Genomic DNA, 3,272 nt, shown 5'->3' with positions numbered 1-3,272 from the left:
TCAGCAGCTCTGATATTGCTTGCCTTCAACATGAAGGTATAAGCACTGCTATATATTTGAGGATTTTATCCAAGAGTAAAGTGAAAGAAACAGAACAAAAGGACCCGTAAAAAACAGAGGCAATGAAGAAGAAAACAAAAATCTATATTTAATATCTTCAGAGCAATAAAAAATACTGCATCTATAAAACAAACAGAAGAAGCTATAAAAAGAAATAATCAAGGAATCAGAAAGACCCTTAAAATTAGAAATATGGTAGCATCATAAACAAATCAATAAAATGATTGGAGGATGAAGTTGAGAAACCCTCAGAAAACAAAACATAAAGAGACAGGAAATAAAGGGAAGTAAGTTAGATCAAAGCAGGAAGTCCAACACCAAACTAATGAGAAACAAAAAACAAAGATGAAATCGTCACGAAAGAAACAATAAAAATCTTCTCAGGCACACACACACACACTGGGAAATGGATGGGGAGAGCTTCTTCCTTATTCCCTCCTCCTTTGGTGAAGCTACTGGAAGACATGTTTAAGCAGACTAGGGAGAAAACAGGAAGAGAACATCTGGGTAGCTGATATCTGTCTCAAACAGAGTAGAGCTCTCGGGAGGGGAGCCAAATGCTACAATATGATAACACCAGGAGAATGACAAAGAAAAAGATGATTAACTTTAGGCAAAACATTACACAAAAAAGAAAAACTGTTGCCCAGTTCTTCCTTGGCTTAACACAAGCTTTACCATGACTGGATTTACAATGAATGTAAATGAAGAGTGTGTTGTAACAATATCGAGAGGAAGAGATGGTGGAAAGCGAGGATGTGAGTCTTCATAGTGAGTTCAAAGTCACCTGAAGCTGCATAGTGAGTTCCTGCTGCAAAAGGAAAAGGCAAATAGGACAATTAGAATGGTGGTGAGGGAAGAGGCAATATTCCAGCTCCACCAACGCGATCAACACACCATGCCTTAAACTGGTAACTCAAGAAATAGCAGGTAAGCACATGACTTAAAAATAACAGAACTACATATCAGAAGGACCAGAAAAAGATGAAGAAGCAGAGGTGAGAGGCCTGTGTTTCATCACAGCCTTCCTATTCCATGTTTAACCTACGTGCACATTTCTACTCCTGGCATGAAAATTCCTTGTAAAAATAATGAGACGAGAGTATGTATATGTATTCCCTCAATATAGTTCTAATTTCACTTTAGGATTGGTTCCTAGAAATGAAGTTAGTGGGTCAAAGGACTTGGTTGCTTTTGAGGCTGTTTGTGTAAGTCACTCAGTCTTTGGCACAAGTCATGATTATTTTCTCACAACCTTACCAAATGTGAGGCACCTCCACTGAAAAATATTTTTGCTCAGCTAGTGAACAAAAACCATTTTCTTTGGTTTAAAATTATTTTAGGCTCAATATTTTCTTTTCCCTTTTGATAGGGCCTTCGATAAAATAGCATTATGGTGGCCGATTTAAGCTTTTGGCTTTCTGCTTGGAGGAGGCTACAGTGCAAATTTCTTTGGTCCTCCTGAATCCATGTTACTCCTTCACCAGCTTTTCCCACTATGCTTCTCAAGTTCTACCCCAACCACATTAAAGTGAAGTATCTGAAGTGTGCCAGAGGTAAGGTTGGTGCCACATCCACCCTGGTCACCAAGAGCAGTACCCTGGGTCTGTTTCTAAGAAAAGCTGGTGATGACTTCCTCAAGGCAACTAGTGATTGGAAAGGTCTGAGGGTTCCAGTGAAACTGACTGTTCAGGACAGGATTATATTAAAGTCATACCTTCTGCCTCTGTTCTGATTACCAAAGCCCTGGAGAAGTCATCAAGAAATGGAAAGAAGCAGAAAAACTTTGAGCACAGTGAAAATGTCACATTTGATGAGATTGTCAACATTTCCCAACAGATACACAACCACTCTTTAGTCGAGAACACTCTGCAATTATTAAAGAGCTTCTGGACACTTCAGTCTGTGGGCTGCAATGTGGATGAGCAACATTATAGATATCAACAGTGGGGCAGTGGAATGCCTAGCTAGCAAGAAAGCATAAGATAAGATATTTCAATAAGAGTATCTGACCAAAATAAAATAAGAGTAAGACATAAGAGAAAGTAATTTCTAAGCTAGTTTTTATTGTTTCTTTCCTTGCATAGGAGTAGCTAAGACTAACCATTTTAAAATGCCTTGCATTTTAAACAGTTGAGTTCAACCCACAGCGGTGGAGTCAATCCCTAACCTGAATTTGGTTGAGATGACATAATATAAACACCAAGAGGATGTGAAAAGATTTGTTATCCATAGGATGTGTCTGATGAGGACAGCAAAATATGCTTCCAAGTTGGTCTGCACACAGCTAAAAAAGTGGAGAAAGACAATTTTATAGGGTTTAGGGAGTCATGACTGGGGTGAGGGCTACAACTATGACTTGTAGCTTGTGTGGTTTGAAGTAACTGTAGGTGCCAAAGTAGGGAGTACTTGGGCTTTCTGGAGGGCAGCATGGACAGGGGGGTGGGAAAACTGTCAGCCCTCATGCATCAACAATGGAGTCCAACTCTTTAATTCAGACAACTTGCTGTTTCTCGAGAGTATCGCCAAACCTCTTTACTCTTGGAATATAACTCTTCAATTCAAAAACCTAGACAGAACAGAGGGCTAAGGTAAGAACACACTAATGTAATGAATTTGTCCTTGCTGTAGGTTTAGTAACCTCCTGTGCAAGATGGCCATGTTACTGATAGCATATGACTGGCTGTGACAAACCCCCATCAAGCTGGCACACCCAGCAGTGTGTAGCACCATCCAGGGTCTCCATCTGGAGAGGCCGGTGCCCTCTTGCTCTCCTGGCTCTGCTTTCATTTTATTGCTTTGTGAAAACCAACCTACCTCATTCCTAAGAGTCCTCACTGCCAGCCTGGTTGTGCCCCAGTTTTCTGAAATGACTCTGTTGCTTCAGGCCTGTTTCCCACGTGCCTCTGAAGGGCTTGATCTGTCTCTTTGATAAAAGTGATTTATATGCTGCTTGGGTCCCAGGAGGATGACTCATCTTTGGTCTCCCAACTTGGGTTCCCTGTAGTCCCAGAGATTAAAGGTAGGAGGAGGTCTATTATCTCTCCAATCTCAGAACCACAGATTGACTGCTGTCTACTCAGCAAGAGCAAAGGGCTGAACGTGGGTAACCAGAAGGCATGCCGAATGCAGTCTAATCGCTGAACTTTGGGTAAAGGCTTGGAAATGTCTTGTTGATAGTACATAATAGCCAGAACAATTATTCTCTCCCT

At 40.9% G+C, this 3,272-nt stretch overlaps 1 pseudogene; it reads left to right on the top strand.

The window, feature by feature from the left end:
- Positions 1 to 1,483: 1,483 nt before the first annotated feature.
- Positions 1,484 to 2,044, top strand: LOC118590778 (annotated as a pseudogene).
- The last annotated feature ends 1,228 nt before the right edge of the window (positions 2,045 to 3,272 follow it).

The sequence above is a fragment of the Onychomys torridus genome, chromosome 9 (assembly GCF_903995425.1).
Source record: "Onychomys torridus chromosome 9, mOncTor1.1, whole genome shotgun sequence".
In the NCBI taxonomy this organism is placed as follows: domain Eukaryota; kingdom Metazoa; phylum Chordata; class Mammalia; order Rodentia; family Cricetidae; genus Onychomys; species Onychomys torridus.
This window is presented reverse-complemented; position numbering and strand designations above follow the sequence as displayed.